This window comes from Podarcis filfolensis (assembly GCF_964270895.1).
Source record: "Podarcis filfolensis genome assembly, chromosome: 13".
In the NCBI taxonomy this organism is placed as follows: domain Eukaryota; kingdom Metazoa; phylum Chordata; class Lepidosauria; order Squamata; family Lacertidae; genus Podarcis; species Podarcis filfolensis.
Window position 1 is genome coordinate 41,066,723 of NC_139615.1, and position 16,968 is coordinate 41,083,690.

The 16,968-nt window shown below is 47.4% G+C and overlaps 1 protein-coding gene across 3 annotated transcripts in view; it reads right to left on the reverse strand.

The window, feature by feature from the left end:
• Window positions 1-2,283, reverse strand: part of GJC1 (gap junction protein gamma 1) — a 34,527-nt gene extending 32,244 nt beyond the window's left edge. The window contains exon 1 of one of the 3 annotated variants that reach the window (XM_083583380.1): window positions 1,841-2,283. The gene's annotated coding sequence lies outside the window, so the exon portion shown is untranslated. Of the gene's footprint in view, window positions 1-1,343; window positions 1,772-1,840 lie in introns of those variants that run through there. The other 2 variants (XM_083583378.1, XM_083583377.1) reach the window with 2 other exon arrangements.
• Between the last annotated feature and the right edge of the window lie 14,685 nt (window positions 2,284-16,968).

Genomic DNA, 16,968 nt, shown 5'->3' on the forward strand with positions numbered 1-16,968 from the left:
GGTGCCAGGCAAAATGCTCTGGGGAGAACATCCCACAAATGGAATGTCGCTGCCTTGTTTTACGCTTTCGGTATGTCCCATGGTCCTATTATAAAATTGTTATGCTCTATGCCAGGCATGGCCAAACTTGGCCCTCCAGCTGTTTGGGGACTACAACTCCCATCATCCCTAGCTAACAGGACCAGTGGTCAGGGATTATGGGAATTGTAGTCGCGGGTGGCGCTGTGGGTTAAACCAGAGCCTAGGACTTGCCGATCAGAAGGTCGGCGGTTTGAATCCCCACGACAGGGTGAGCTCCCGCTGCTCGGTCCCTGCTCCTGCCAACCTAGCAGTTCGAAAGCACGTCAAAGTGCTTTCCGGCGGGAAGGTAAACGGCATTTCTGTGCGCTGCTGTGGTTCTCCAGAAGCGGCTTAGTCAAGCTGGCCACATGACCCGGAAGCTGTACGCCGGCTCCCTCGGCCAATAAAGCAAGATGAGTGCCGCAACCCCAGAGTTGGTCACGACTGGACCTAATGGTCAGGGCTCCCTTTACCTTTACCTTAGTCCCAAAACAGCTGGAGGGCCAAGTTTGCCTATGCCTGCTATCTATCTATCTATCTATCTATCTATCTATAAAAGCCCTGCTAGGAGTCGCTCCTTTTTGCTTTTCAATGCATTTCTTACCAATGATAATAATAATCAGTTTGGTGTGAGCCTTATTTCTGAAAGTGTGGCCCAGAGGAGAAAGTTTGAGAACCACTGCCATCCACTAGGCACAGCTTGGGGGCCCAGCTAATCACATCACCTGCGTCCTTGCTCACCTGTGGGCCCAACCTCTTCAGGCTCCCTCCCTCCTACCAACTGATGCCCTCGTTTAATAAATAATAATAATAATTTCTTTTTCGCCATATCCTGTTTTGCGTCCAATTTTCTCGCAGCAGCCGACGGTACGGGTAGTTGGAGGAGCATGCTGCGAGCGCGCAGGCTAAAAGGTGGGCGACTTGCAGCCGCCACCCCAGCCCCTCTTTCTCCTTGCCCTCGACCACCCCCCACTGCCCCCGCCTCCCCCCTCAAGGAAAGAAGCCTGGAAAGAAGCCAAGCGCCGACCAGGCCTGCCCAAGCGGCCATTCCCAAGGTGTCCCCCCTCAGCGCCTCGGCGTTTCTCCCGTGCGCCCCCTTACCAAAGAAAAATGCCCCCCAATAACTCACCACCAAGACCCCCCTAGACACTCGAAAGCTCACCTCCATGAGGAGAGGATTTAGCCCCCTCACGTTCACATTTCAAGCCCCGCTGCCACCCCGGGACTCCCCACAAATGGAAACCCCCCGCCGCCCCCAAGAAACCTCTCCTCGCGCTCCTTACCTATTTGCGCGCGCGCTGCCCCCATAACTCGCCGCCCCGCTGGACTCACCCGCCTTCCTCAGGCCATTTCCCCCTCGTGAGGGGGGTGGCGGGTCCGCGGCGGGTCCTGAGGGGGCGAACCCCAGCCCCGCTCTTGGCAGCCTCTCGTGGCTGTTCAGGAGACGGCGAGCCGGATACGACCGTCGGGATTTCCCCCTCCCCTTCTCCCTCTCTCTCCACCTCCCAGGAGAAGGAGCAAAGGGAGGGGGTAGCAAAAGCATCCCGTCCCCCCTCCCTCCTTCCGCCCCCCTTGCAACAGCGGCATTTATGGAGCCTCTTGCAAAAGAATGAAACGTTAAAACATTTGCAAAACCCGAATAAGTGGTTGCCTTCGCTCTTCTTCTTCTCCTCCTTTTCCCTCCCTCGCCCGCGCACAGAGCGGCGCGACTCGCGAGCAGCGTGGCTTTTGCAAAACGCCGTGCAATTGCCTGGCACGCGCGGGGCGAATTGCAACCGACCTGCTACTATCGACGCTTCTTTTGGTTTTGCAAACTTGGAAATTCAATCGATCTACACTCATTTGCAGCAGCCGTGTTCTGGAAGGGTTTGGCCAGCTCGCAAAGACGCACAGGTGCAAGCATTTTCCCATTATGATCACGGCCGACTCCTTTCCTCGTGCCATTACAGAAGAGGGGAAAAGGACGCCTTTTAAAATTGCAAACGATTATTGATATCATTGCTAGGTTTTGGATGGCAAAAAAGACGCGTGGTGAAACTTGCAAAAGCTCCACCTCCTCATATGAGCTCCCGCCCCATATTATTGGAACTGCAAAACGCGTTTATTTGAATGGTTTCCGACCAGACAACGCAAATAAAGACGCGTTGCAATCAGTATGTCCTGCACCACTGATGCCCACAGCCAAAGACACGCGCTATAATGCATCGCTCGCTCATACTGAATCTGCTACATACTTATGGAGGAGGAAAGTGTTGCTGAACAACATCTGCAGCAGCAAAATGCATCTAGAATGCCGACGCAAAACAAAAATTAAATTTGCACCTACTTCTTGTGCTTGCCTGGTGCTTGCTGAGCAAGCACAGCTGTCCGATACACAGAAATTTAAACATTCAGTCCTGTATAGAGTTACAAGCACGGAATTCAAAGCACACTTTTGTTGTTGCTGGTTTACAGCCACTGCGCACTCTACAAACCCAAAATGCAAGCACTGGGTCATCTGGAGCTTCAGCCTCAAAAGTAGAAATAACTACTCAGTAAATGTCTAATCCACATTATGTGAAGGCAGAATGCCAATTGCCCGGAATTTGCACAGTAAGGTGTACAACTCTGGTTTGCATCCTAAAAAGCAACTGTGCAATGTGTGGAATTTTGCATAACCTGAATGCCGATTGTACAGAACCGACAGCCTTTATGCCAGGCATAGGCAAACTCGGGCCCCCCAGATGTTTTGGGACTGCAGTTCCCATCATCCCTGACCACTGGTCCTGTTAGGGATGATGGGAGTTGTGGTCCCAAAACATCTGGAGGGCTGAGTTTGCCTATGCCTGCTCATAGCTGTCAACTTACAGATTTGAAAATAAGGGACCAGCAGCCTCGAAAATAAGGGATCAGCAGCCAAAATAAGGGATCAACAATTAATTTGATAAAATACATATTTTGTTGCGTGCAAATGGCTTTAGATACCTATTAGGTCCATAAATTACTATATAGCATATATTCAACACAAAAAAGCAACAATTTGTTGTTGACAAAGGACAGCTGGACATAGAAAGGGCCCCATTACCTTCAGTAGCTTATTTAAGGGACATCATCAATAAGGGACAGCAGCGGGACATGGCGCTGAGATAAGGGACTGTCCCGCCAAATAAGGGACGCTTGACAGCTATGTGCCTGCTTAATGCTCAATGCATATTACATAGCTAAAATGCCAGCATTTCTCTGCTAAAAGCCCATTATATTTTGCATAACCATACCCATGCCCCAGCGCATGCCATTTGCATGCTCAGATACTCCACCAGTAGATTTCAGCACAGGGGAATTTTGCACACTCGCGTCCTCCGATTTGGATTTGCAACTGACAATCCCGGGTGGCTGGCATTTAAAACGGCAGAATTCTATTCCGTAGCGTTTAGAAAAACAGTAGCTTATCAGAAACCCGAGTCCTGTTTAAATCCCTTGTTCCATTTGCCCCCTCCTTTTGGATGCTTCATCATATCCAGCATCCCATCTTAATTTTGTCCTCTTTTCCCATACATCTTTGAACTGTGCTTATTTTGTAACACGGGTTAGTGTTGGGGTTCACACTGGCTTGGAAGTCACACGCTCTGCCGTCAAACCCCTTTCTCCAAATCCAGTTGTACTGGGGCATGTGAGCACCAAGAGGAAAACATCCTTTCCATTCAGGAAGACTCTCCTTTGCCAGGCTGGTGCCCTCCAGATGTTTTGAACTATAATTCCCATTGGTCCTGGGCCACCATAGGGCATAGCCTTTCTCTGCTACCTGTCCCCTTTGCCAGGCGACTGACATCAACTCACAGCTTTCAAAACTGTCTCCCGGGCTAAGGTAGGACTCAAATTCAGCCCTGAAGACAAATCCTTCAACAAATAATTATTCTCCCCCGCCCCATATCCATATCCCTATAGCCACGTGAAGTGCCTTCCTGCTATTCACCAGTTTGCCACACTGGACATTTTTAGCTCTTTTAATCTTTTCTCATAACATCAGTCCCCGCGGCTCCGAGATCAGTCGCGCCATCGTGCACTCTTCCCTCCAGTTTGTCAATGTCGTTTTGTTAATGAAGCACTCAAAGCCCAAACCAATCACATGTTACTCTGTTCAAGCTCTGAAAAACACTCTTCTCAGCAAATCCTAGCTCAGCGCCCTGTCCCAGCATTTGCACACTTAAAAACATCTGAAAAATTGCGTGGATCAAACTCCTAGGCTGAGGGTTAGCTATCCTTGCCTTATCAGTTAAAGGTCAAAAGCAAGCAGCAAGGATGGTCAGAATCTTTAAAAAGTCCTACAAGGTGAAGAACTAGGATTTGCCAGATTGTACAAGCAACCTAACCAGTGGCAGTTTTTTCTTCTGGGGCCTCCAAAGTAAGATCACAACAGACTGAGAGATCCATTCTCTTCTGAATTCTTTAAGACTGTAACTGCATAGATTTTGGGTTGAAAGTTGCGACCCTTGGATCACAAAGCACAGCTTGGTTTACACCATTTTCTGCTTCTGCAAGTCACGGGTTGCTGCTGGTCTTGTGAAAAACTTTAACAAAATTATGTTCCTGAAAAACAAAACCCGCATTTATGCTCCAAAGTATTTATAAGGTTATGAAACACAACTGCAGCCATTTCATTCATTATTTCAGTGGTCATATGCACCACTATTAAAAAACAACAACCTTGACCAATTGTTCCCCAAAGGAGCAAAACATATTTCCATTAAATTTAGCCTTGGGGAAGAAAAGAAAAAACAACAACCCTGTTTTGAAACATCTTCATTTTGCGAATAAATGTGTAGAATGCAACGGCTATATTACACCTTTATTTTGTAATAAGGACGCCTGTTCCAGATACTTGCCTTTTAAAAGTTATATTGGTGGGCACTTGTGGCATCTCTTAACTTTATGAAAAAGTACATGTATTTTATAAAAAAATATATTAAATAATACAACGGGTACACATGGGAGGTTTATAGTTGGAGGTATGGATGCTGACAGATTTGCATGCTGAAAAGTAAATGGGGAATAATATATAACATAGCATTATGAATGAATCACTAGGCTATTCTCCCCCAGAAGAACCAGGGGCCAGAAACAGTTTTCTGTCTGTGGTGGAAGGAGGGTGTGGCCATTGGAGGTGTGTGGACATTCTGGGGTCCAATCCCAGAGACATTAAAATCTTGGATTTCTCTGTTAGTTTCTATGAGCAGCTCTCACTTCCATCCCTAACAACAATGAAAAATAGCTTATCAGGCCACATCTTCACTATACATTTTTGAGGCAGTATCACACCAATTTAAATAGTCACTGCTCACCCCACCCCCAAAAATCCTGGAAATGTAGTTTAAGAGTGCTGAGGAGAACCCCTTTTTCCCTCACAGACCTACAGTTTCCAGAGTTACCTGAGACTACAACAGAGTTAGCTAAACTGCTATTGGGACTGTAGCCCTGTGAGGGGAATAGGGGTCTCCAAACAACTCTCTGCACCCTCAGCAAATGATAGTTCCCAGGATTCCATGACTGTTAGGTAAAGGTAAAGGGACCCCTGACCATTAGGTCCAGTCGTGGCCGACTCTGGGGTTGCGGTGCTCATCTCATTTTATTGGCCAAGGGAGCTGGCATACAGCTTCCGGGTCATGTGGCCAGCATGACTAAGCCACTTCTGGTGAACCAGAGCAGCGCACGGAAACACCATTTACCTTCCCACTGGAGTGGTACCTATTTATCTACTTGCACTTTGACGTGCTTTTGAACTGCTAGGTTGGCAGAAGCAGGGACTGAGCAACAGGAGCTCACCCCATCACTGGGATTCGAACCGCCGACCTTCTGATTGGCAAGTCCTAGGCTCTGTGGTTTAACCCACAGCGCCACCCGCGTCCCTTCCATAACTGTTAGAATGGTATAATTAGTGCTTTAAACAAATAGTTCGGATGTGGCCTTGGTGTGAATCGGCAAATGACCTATCCATATGAGGAGCTGATCCTCTCAAATCGTCCCCGCCTTTATTTAACCTGCCGGTCTCCTTTTATGCACCAATTTTATATGCCACAAAACATCCTCTGAACAGGAGAGCTAAAACCTGCTCAGAAAGGTTGTTCTCCAAGGCGAGTGACGAAGAGGCAGTGGAAGCCCCGTTTAATGAAATAAACCCATCATCATCGCTCGTAATAATGATGACACAAACTGAAACAGCATTTTTTTTTTTTACTCTCTCCCTCTCTCTCACACACACAGCAGCCTGTTCCCAAGAAGCCTATATTTAGCGCAGTTCCCCAGCTTGCGCCAAGTGCTCGGGGCAGCTATCAGATCTGCGAGTTTGCTCTGCTCCAGCAAGCCAGGCTGCCACAGCAGGGGTCATTCATGACCACATGCCAGCTAGCGGCCTGGCCCCGAGCGCCAGTTGCTAACCAAAATAATTTTTAGGATTTTTAATTTTTTTTTTTTAAGGTTGGGTGGTGGGGAGACGGCAAAGAACAGCCTCAGAGGTTTGTATTTTGGACGGCGGGGGAGAGTTCAAGCTACGCACAGGCGGAGGTGCCACCAGCAGCGGCCTGCCGAGGCCCTGATGGTGCCATTACGTAATGCTGGTTTGCCCAATTCGGTATCACTGCATGGCCTGGAGAGGAATTATACTGGGATCCAGTTATCATGGGTCAAAGCGGTGGTTGTTGATTTTATTTTCATTGCTTGCATTTCAGGTCCAGCGGCGTAGTCAGTTTTCAGCACCCAGGGTGGGTGGGGAGTATACATATGCGCTGGTGCGCCAGCCTATTCCTTGCCGCCAGAGTGACCCCACCCCTACCAGAGCAAAGCAGGGGGAGCCCGGCTGGCCGACAGAGATATGTACCAGGCCAGACTGCACTGGGATTGCCTGCGTGGGGTCACCTGGTTCATACCCCCACAAAAATTGTGTACCCGGCACCATGGCTCCCCTGGCACCCCCCCCACTTCACCCCTGCCTCTGTCTCGGCGACATCTATGCTGACTTGGTCGCTGTGTCCACAGAAGCTGGCAGACCTCCAAGGATGTGTGTGGCGTTTGTACGGAGCCCCCGGTCGTCTCACGGACTATTGACCCGTACACCACTAATCCGCTGCCACCAACCAGGTCCTCCCCGGTAAAATCACTTCAGCCTCAGTCAGGTTCTCAATTAATAAAGAAGAGTGTATTTTATTTCAGACACAAACTTTTACGGCATTCCAAACGTTGTTGCTCTTTATTTTCTTAGTCTTATTTTCCTCTCTCTATCTCTTCTAACAGAGGCAGTGAGAGATTTTACTATCTTGGGCTCCATGATCACTGCAGATGGTGACAGCAGCCACGAAATTAAAAGACACCTGCTTCTTGGGAGAAAAGCAATGACAAACCTAGACAGCATCTTAAAAAGCAGAGACATCATCTTGCCAACAAAGGTCCGTATAGTTAAAGCTATGGTTTTCCCAGTAGTGATGTATGGAAGTGAGAGCTGGACCATAAAGAAGGCTGATCTCCGAAGAATGGTTGCTTTTGAATTCTGGTGCTGGAGGAGGCTCTTGAGAGTCCCATGGACTGCAAGAAGATCAAACCTCTCCATTCTGAAGGAAATCAGCCCTGAGTGCTCACTGGAAGGACAGATCCTGAAGCTGAGGCTCCAATACTTTGGCCACCTCATGAGAAGAGAAGACTCCCTGGAAAAGACCCTGATGTTGGGAAAGATGGAGGGCACAAGGAGAAGGGGACGACAGAGGACGAGATGGTTGGATAGTGTTCTCAAAGCTACCAGCATGAGTTTGACCAAACTGCAGGAGGCAGTGGAAGGCAGGAGTGCCTGGCGTGCTCTGGTCCATGGGGTCATGAAGAGTCGGACACGACTAAATGACTAAACAACAACAACAATAACATCTCTTCTACCTCCCCTCTCAAGAACCCACTGCCCTAACTGTCTCTCTATTACCAACTGCCTACCAACTGCCTTTCCCAACCAGCCAACCCACTAAAACCAACCAACTACCCACCAACAACTCCCAACAACAACTAACACAAACCTTGGGCTAAGCCCTTTTATACACAGGTAGGCTCCGCCTCCGGCTTTCCTATTGGTCTATATTTTTAACCCTATCTCTCCCCCCTGGTCAAACATTTTGGTCACCGTGTCCACAGAAGTTGGCAGACCTCCAAGGATGTGCTCCACAGGCTTCAGGCACCAGGATGGTTGGCAGACCAACTCTGTGCTACAAAGATGTCTGCAAACATGACCTGAAGGGTGGCAACGTCAACTGGGAGGAGGGAAGAGAGAAGAAACGGCATGGTGACGTTGCATCCTTTTTGGCATCTGGGGCGCGCCAGGCAACGGTGGGGCATGGAACGTCAACAGAACCAATGTGCCAGGCCAGCCCTCGCCAACACCACCGGGCACAATACACAGGGTGTGGAGGGTTCATGGAGCATGTGTGCCAACTCAGTCCTGCAAGGAAAGAGCTATTAAGTTCTTGTTCATTGATTTATGCTTCTTCATTGAATAAATTTTCAAGTTCTTTTTCTTTGCACATTTGTTTAAGTTTTTCATGATACGGACAACCCCCCCCCAAGCCCAGCTAACTCCCTCGCCTCCCCTCGAAGCCCCATAACATCCCTGCTCCCCAGTTACTGTATTATTCGCTCTATAAGACACACTTTCCCCCTCCTAAAAAGTAAGGGGAAATGTGTGTGCGTCTTATGGAGTGAATACAGGCTTCAGCGAAAGCAACGCAAAGCCTCTTGAGCGCAGCGGGAGCGCTCCTCCCTCTTTACTCAAGAGACTTTACGTTGCTTTCTTGTTTTCCTCCTCTAAAAACTAGGTGCGTCTTATGGTCGGGTGCGCCTTATGGAGCGAAAAATACGGTACCTCGCAGGCCTGCTTGCATCTCACCAGCCCCACAGCCCCCTGCACGGCCTGCTCCTGCCCAGAGTCTCCTCCAAGCCCCCATCTATTCAGGACTGAACAGGGTCTCTTTCTCCTTCTTGTTTTGATTTGGCATGGCCAGCTGGAGGGGTGGCTGGGGGCCCACTAAGCCAGAGAGTCGTAGCCTCACACGGTGAGGCGATGGCAGCCCCGTTGCCTCATTCCAACTTCCTATAATAATAACAATAATGTTATTATTTATACCCTGCCCATTTGGCTGGGTTTCCCCAGCCATTCTGGGCAGCTTACAACAGATATAAAACATAGCAAAATAGCAAACATCAGAAACTTCCCACTGCTTGATTACTGTAACTGGCTTTACGCGGGGCTGCCCTTGAAGCTGACCCAGAAACTCCAGGGGGTGCAGAATGCTACGGCGAGGCTCCTTACGGGGTCCGTGCCGCGGGATCACATTCATCCAGTGCTTTACCAACTGCACTGGCTCCTGGTGGAGTACAGGGTACTCTTACTCTTACTCTGGAGTACAGAGTAAGGTGCTGGTTTTGACCTTTAAAGCCCTATGTGGCCCTAGAACCCTATGGGACCACCTTTCCTGGTATGCCCCGCAAGGGACCTTCAGGTCCACAAATTACAACATTTTGGAGGTCCCAGGTCACAAGGTGGTTAGATTGGTCGCAACTAGGGCCAGGGCCTTTTCAGTACTGGCCCCGACTTCATGGAATGCTCTGTCACAAGAGACCAGGGCCCTGCGGGACTTGACATCTTTCCGCAGGGCCTGCAAGACAGAGCTGTTCCACCTGGCCTTTGGTTTGGACTCTGTCTGATCCTTTTGTTTCCCCCCCCTTATGGTTTTGATGAGGCTGCATTTTAAATTGCATTTTAACCTGTATTTTAAATTGGTTGGGTTTTTTGCCCTATCATGTTTTTACTGTAATTTTACTGTTGTTAGCCGCCCTGAGCCTGGCTCTGGCCAGGGAGGGCGGGGTATAAATAAAATTTATTATTATTATTATTTGTTGTTGTTGTTCTTTAGTCGTTTAGTCATGTCCGACTCTTCGTGACCCCATGGACCAGAGCACGCCAGGCACTCCTGTCTTCCACTGCCTCCCACAGTTTGGTCAAACTCATGCTGGTAGCTTCGAGAACACAATCCAACCATCTCGTCCTCTGTCGTCGCCTTCTCCCTGTGCCCTCCATCTTTCCCAACATCAGGGTCTTTCCCAGGGAGTCTTCTCTTCTCATGAGGTGGCCAAAGTCTTGGAGCCTCAGCTTCAGGATCTGTCCTTCCAGTGAGCACTCAGGGCTGATTTCCTTCAGAATGGAGAGGTTTGATCTTCTTGCAGTCCATGGGACTCTCAAGAGTCTCCTCCAGCACCAGAATTCAAAAGCATCCATTCTTCGGCGATCAGCCTTCTTTATGGTCCAGCTCTCACTTCCATACATCACTACTGGGAAAACCATAGCTTTTACTATACGGACCTTTGTTGGCAAGGTGAGGTCTCTGCTTTTTAAGATGTTGTTGTTGTTGTTGTTGTTGCTACTTCACTGTCCAGCCGGCCTGGCTCCCTCCCTCGTACCCACCACAAAACTCTTCCCTCTTCCCCCCATTCCCGCCTTCTTCAACTCCCAGGAGCTGAGGAAGAGGAGGAGGAGGAGACAGACCCTGTCTGCAATTCTCTCTTCCCCCTGCTTCTGCCAATGTTAATCCATTTCCAGCTGGCGTATGTCAACGAAGATGGGAATTTGGGCATGGCAAAGTGAGAAGCTGTGATGGCTTGGGTTTTTGCGACGACCTCAACATTTCCGGGGCAGCGAGAGGCGGCGTGGCCTGGGTTATCACTACTAGAGTGCATCACAGCTTGGTCCCCATGCTTGGGCAAGGCATGTCCAGTCAGGACAACCCACAGGAGCGTGTGTGGACCGCACGAGCCATCGCAACGTTGGCTGAATCCCGTGGCAAACCAACCCGCGGTTGGTTCGCAGGCAGCAAGGTTAAGGCTGGCAGTTCTTGAAAGTTATGAGCAAGTTGGCCGCAAGGACAGCAATTCTGTCTTAGAAGGGGGATTAAAATGAATGCTGGCAGCGACGGGGGTGCAAAGCCACGTAACAGTCGTTCCCTGTTAAATTTAGCGTCCAAGTCCCCTTGTTAAGAGGCCTTATGGGGCAGTTTCTCACGGGCAGGCAGCCATGGCATTGTGTCACCTTGGGTGGGTAATTAGCGGGAACAAATGGATCCTTCACCGTGCAGAAGCCCTCGTCCCTTGTTAGAGGCACAAGCCCAGTTCCCCTTCCTTTGACTCCAGCAATGGTGACAGATGTCCCGGGGTCCTTGCTTCCTGCCTTCTCATTCACTCCCCGACAGCGCTTGCACCCTAAGCCAATGTGGCAAATAAGCGTAAGAACTCCTGACATCCGCAGCCTTCGGATCCTGCGTTCCTCGCTCGCTCAGCACAAAACTGCAGGGAATTAGACACCTCTTCGAGAACAAAGGGGACCCTAATCATCCGAGTGTCCTGGAAACAGTGGAGGAATAAAGGGCTGGGCTCAGCAGCACAGCAAAAAAGTCAAACAAGGTCCTACAATCCCGAAGAAAATAAACTTATGTTTGTTGATTGCTTTCTTCACTGCTTATCCCGGGTCCTTCAGGTCTGTAATAAAATTAACTGATTTGTGTGAAGGGACCCAAACCTGATTTGTGTGTATGGACCCAAAAGGTCCTTCAGGTCTGCAATAAAATTAACTGTTTTGTGTGTATGGGACACAATAATCTAGACAACCTGATTATTCAGCATTCATCCCGATACATCTGAAGGGAAACCGGACAACATTGACTATTTATTGAGCATTCATTCTGATTTGTTTGTGGGGAGGGTTGATGATGTGTCAAAGCAAGGGTTATCCCCACTTTCCTATTATTATTGTCGTTGTTGTCGTTGTTGTTGTTGTTGTCGTTGTTGTTATTATTATTATTATTATTATTTCCCAGAAGGCCCCCTCAACGCAACTCGTAACAGTATCCATCTGTAAAACACTTTCTCACTAAGTGATCCATGAGTTAGCATAAATCTTTTGCAACTGATCTGTGGTTCTCTGGAGAATTTGTAAATGAAAGAAAGCCTTTTAAACATGACCGTCAAAATCCATAACATGGATGTCTCATGATAGGTACGACCAGGGCTTCTTTTTTCCAGCCAGAACTCGCCAAAATTCAGTTCTGACACATCTCAGGTGGGCACTGTTGCCATTCTAAGAGAACAAGGGAGGCGTTCATTGGGAGTTCCAGCACCTCCTTTTCTAGAACAATAGCACTGGGCGCAACAGGTAGAATTCAAAAGGTGAACTTTTCTTCCCGCTGCCTCACCAGTTAACATTTTGAGTTCAATGCCCATCAAATTCATTGATACAGAACACATGTTAAAGGTAAAATGACCCTGCTTCAATTCCGGTATCTCCAGTTAAACGTTTCAGGTAGCACATGAATTTGACCTTTGAAGAGTTAGTAAGTAAACCATGTTTAACTTACCAAATGTGTTTGTCTCTTTCTATGCGGCCTAGGACCCACGTACCTAAGGGACCGCGTCTCCTGGTATGCCCCGCGGAGGACCTTAAGGTCCACAAATGACAACACTTTGGAGGTCCCAAGTCGCAAGGTGGTTAGATTGGTCTCAACGAGGGCCAGGGCCTTTTCAGTACTGGCCCCGACTTGGTGGAACGCTCTGTCACAAAAGACCAGGGCCCTGTGGTACTTGACATCTTTCCGCAGGGCCTGCAAGACAGAGCTGTTCTGCCTGGCCTTTGGTTTGGTTTGGTCTGACCCTTATGTTTCCCTCCCCTTATGGTTTTGATCTATGGGCTACTTTTAAAATGAGGCTGCAATTTAAATTGCATTAAATTGCATTTTAACCTGTATTTTAAATTGGTTCCCCCCCCATTATGTTTTTATTGTAATTTTACTGGTGTTAGCTGCCCTGAGCCCGGCTCTGACCGGGGAGGGTGGGGTATAAATAAAATTTAATAATAATTTATTAAACAAATAATAAATTAAATTAAATTAAATAATAATTTAAATAAAATAAATAAAATGATGATGATGATGCTAAGGGAAGTGGGAAACTTTGAGAGCAACTTAGAAGGGGATATTGTTAGTTGTAGGTTCAGGTTTTAAGATAAAATATGTGTCTGTTATCCTAAAAAAAAAAAAAAAAAAAGAGGAGGAAAGACCAAACCATCTAATCACTGGTAAACCCATGGGATTACTCAGTGATGTAAATTGGCAGCAGGTGAAAGAGATGATAAAAGGGGCACTTGTTTACTCTGGGCATAGTTAACCTATGCAATTCACGGCCACAGGTTGTAAGGGCGATATTTTCCCAGTGACAGACATCAACAGCAAGGTATGGCGATGACGCAATAGTGGGCCTGCAAAAACTTTCCCAGCTGGCCTTTCAGGTGTAGCTAGGGTCATGTGCAGGATGGTGAGGGTGGGACCACCCGCTTTTTCGCACTGTCTCCCATTGTGGGGAACTTGATGATGGGAAACAGAGCCAGGAAACGTACTGTGAAAGGAAATCAGGATGCACAGCCAAGGGGTCAGGGAGCTCCCAGCAATACCTAGCCTGGCAACAGGAGCCAGCGCAGAACGAATCAATCCTTGCCCTCTCTGCGGTGTTTAATTTACAAAACGAGGAGGTGGTGGGGCTCAAAGCCTGCCAGGAAACCCCACCTTCGGGGCTCCCTGTGGGCCATTTGTTTCAGCTGAATGCTTTTAATATGCACAGTGGCTTACATTAAAAAAATATTGAATGTAAAACAAAAGATTTGTGTTTCCTCTTCTGATGCTTTCCCTCCGTTGATTTTTCTGTTCTTGGACTCTGTGCTCCATCATCCGCTGTTAAATTTCCCCTCCTACCCTTCTACCCCTGTGGATTTTGTGACATAAACATTCGGTGGGTTTTACTCACAAGTAAATTGCACAGGTCCAGGAGTGCTTGAGGGCAGAAGGGTCCAGTGGTATTCTGCCATCATAATGGCTGAACATGTCTAATCTTTGTAAAGTGAAGACGAAATTCCCAACTGTCTGAAATTTGGCAGGAAATGTGAATGGTATTAAATAGCCAAATGTTTGTTTGTTTGTTAAATAATAAATACATACAATAACTGTGATGCAATGGCTGAAAGCAATTTAAATATTCTGTTAGCACCCATAACAGACCTTCCCTTTTGCTGCTTTCGAGCCTCTCAGAACTTGAAATAATTTGCAGTCTTTATCTTCCTGGTTTTTTTTGGGGGGGGGCGGAAATCCATTGTATAGTAATAGAAATGCTAGGTTTGTAAAATCCCTATTTCACCCAACTGTTTAGGTAAGATCAAGTTGTATGTTGCACATGCTCAGTGCTAAAGCAAATGTTCCAATGTACAGTGGTACCTCGGTTTACGAATTTAATTCATTCTGGAAGTCCATTCTTAAACCGAAACCGTTCTTAAACCGAGGTGTGCTTTCTCTAATGAGGCCTCCCGCTGCAGGTGCCCTTCCACTGTTCAGCTTCCATTCATAGACCGAGGAAAAGTTTGCAAACCGGAACACTACTTCCGGTTTTGCGGAGTTTGTAAACCGAATCGTTTGTAAACAGGACTGTTCTTAAACCGAGATACCACTGTATAGTCTCTTTCCCAAAAGAAAGATGACAACCACCAGACCATGGAGACTTGTAGCTGCTAAAGCTGATAATTTGGGGAAAGGTAGGCAGTGATGGGTGGGTGTGTACAGAGGTGAGTTTGTGTCTTGGACTCTCCAAGTGATATTGACAGGTAAGCGTTGAACCTGGTCCAGGTTTAGCAAAATTTCATTAGTACAGCACACATGTTAAAGGTAAAATGACCCTGCTTCAATTTGGTATCTCCAGTTAAAAGTTTCAGGTAGCACATGAATTTGACCTTTGAAGAGTTAGTAAGTAAACCATTTTTAACTTACCAAATGTGTTGGTCTCTTTCAATGCTAAGGGAAGTGGGAAACTTTGAGAGAAACTTAGAAGGGGATATTTTAAAGGTCTAACATCCTATAATTCCACATTTTACTGCATGTTTTGTGATTTGACTTCTTTGCTGGGGTCTCTTACCAAAAAATACTTGCTCCAAACCTGGATCTAGGCATTCTTTTTAAATTTTTGTTAACCACATCTATTTTCTTTAACCAAATCATTTTCTTAAACCAAATTTTAAGGGACGCGGGTGGCGCTGTGGGTTAAACCACAGAGCCTAGGACTTGCTGATCAGAAGGTTGGCGGTTCAAATCCCTGCGATGGGGTGAGCTCCCGTTGCTCAGTCCCTGCTCCTGCCAACCTAGCAGTTCGAAAGCACATCAAAGTGCAAGTAGATAAACAGGTACCGCTCCAGCGGGAAGGTAAACGGTGTTTCCGTGCGCTGCTCTGGTTCGCCAGAAGCGGCTTAGTCATGCTGGCCACATGACCCGGAAGCTGTACGCCGGCTCCCTTGGCCAATAAAGCGAGATGAGTGCCGCAACCCCAGAGTCGGTCACGACTGGACCTAATGGTCAGGGGTCCCTTTACCTTTACCTTTATCTCCTCTTTGAATCCTGGTGTCTATTTTATCTTGATGACAGTATTTATGTAGTGCTTTTCAGGTAGACCTCAACTCATTGGTTGACTAACAATTATTATAGTAAGCATTGATATCATGACATTTTTATAGTAAAATCATAACCATTTTTGAAAAAAACATATCTGCTTCTTCCAGGCTAAATGGTTCTTCCGGAGCCTCTGTGATGGCTCCAATGTCACATTACCATGTAATTTTAAAATGAGATACCATATACATCAGATGATAGAGTTCATCATGTGTCTGAATTTATGACTTCCTTCTTTTAAAAAGCAACCGTCATTGAACAGCTCAAATTATATTGTACTCTTTTTTTATCAACTATTTTAATGACCAGTTAACGTTACCGTATCGTGCAGTTTTACAAAGCTCAACAGACCCTTTGTTGAGTCCTTAAATCTGCAGGATAATTCATAAACATTATTATTTTGTCTCCGGATTGCAGTCTGGCTTGAAATGCACGGAGGCGCTGTCAGATCATGTGAGGAAAATAAGTACAGTTCTTAGGGGGACTCATGAGAAGAGCATCATGTCAATTTCAGCAAGTGCATTATCTGTCAGTTCAAAAACTGATTTAGAATAAAAAAACATGGCTATAAGCTCAAGTGGAGGAGAACAAATCTTGGAAGCTGCAGAGATTTGTAACGATACTCAGTTTCTGTACAGTTTAAAATAACTACCGCTTTAAGTAATATACATTGAAGGGGGGAGTCTAGAAAAGGCTAGGATATGCTTGGGGACGTGGGTGGCGCTGTGGGTTAAACCACAGAGCCTAGGACTTGCCAATCAGAAGGTCGGTGGTTCGAATCCCCACGACGGGGTGAGCTCCCGTTGCTTGGTCCCTGCTCCTGCCAACCTAGCAGTTCGAAAGCACATCAAAGTGCAAGGAGATAAATAGGTACCGCTCTGGCGGGAAGGTAAACGGCGTCTCCATGCGCTGCTCTGGTTCACCAGAAGCGGCTTAGTCATGCTGGCCACATGACCCGGAAGCTGTACGCCGGCTCCCTCGGCCAATAAAGCAAGATGAGCGCCACAACCCCAGAGTCATCCACGACTGGACCTAATGATCAGGGGTCCCTTTACCCTTTACCTATGCTTGGCGGAATGTCAGTTTCCAAAGAGCTGGCTTCTGGCACCAGGCCTGTTGGCAGACCAATTCTGTCTGCAAATGTGTCACAAAGGCTGGCAACATCAGTGCTGTTGCGTGTGAATCTCTTGCAGATGACCACAGTGCCTGGAAACAGGTCATGCATCTATAGCAGTGACCAGAGGAAGAATGACCGCTGGGAGGAGCATAGAGGGAAGAAACTCCATGATGCATCTGCAACAGCACAACTGGACGCCTTCATTTGCCCCAGCTGCAACAAAACATGTCTTTCCCATATCGGTCTCTACAGCCACAGCTGGAG